The sequence below is a fragment of the Cynara cardunculus genome, assembly GCF_001531365.2.
Source record: "Cynara cardunculus var. scolymus isolate 2C chromosome LG 13, CcrdV1, whole genome shotgun sequence".
NCBI classification, from domain to species: Eukaryota; Viridiplantae; Streptophyta; class Magnoliopsida; order Asterales; family Asteraceae; genus Cynara; species Cynara cardunculus.
In genome coordinates this window covers 3,089,628-3,090,131 of record NC_037540.1, presented here as the reverse complement: position 1 = coordinate 3,090,131, position 504 = coordinate 3,089,628, and positions in this window count along the sequence as shown.

The following is a 504-nucleotide window of genomic DNA, read 5'->3' as shown; positions in this document are numbered from 1 at the left end:
ATATGTGTACCGACCAAGAATACTTGGATATGAACAAGTTAATAAGATCATATGAAATGCGAAGAAATTTGGCCAATTAGTACTATCGTTAAACTTCGATAAATGAATTAATCTACGATAAAACAATAAACTCGAGTATATAATAATTTATTAGAGTTGAATGCATCTTTAAACATGTATATAACAAGGTTTAAACTTATAGAACATAACTAATATTCTATCAAAATTCACATAATTAATAGAATTATTTATAAAATCATCAATAAACAACAAATTACTTTATCGTTCTTTCAAAACAATATAAATCTATAAAATAAAAATGAGAGAGACAAAATAAAGATGAATTAAGTATATTGTATTGGATGAGTTTCTTGCGTGTGTGTGTATATATATATATACTATATTATAAAATATTTGATAAAAACTTTTAAAAATTATTTTTATACATAAAATACTGTTTATTGATGCATATTACTTAAAATTCAAGATCACAAGTAAATTGTG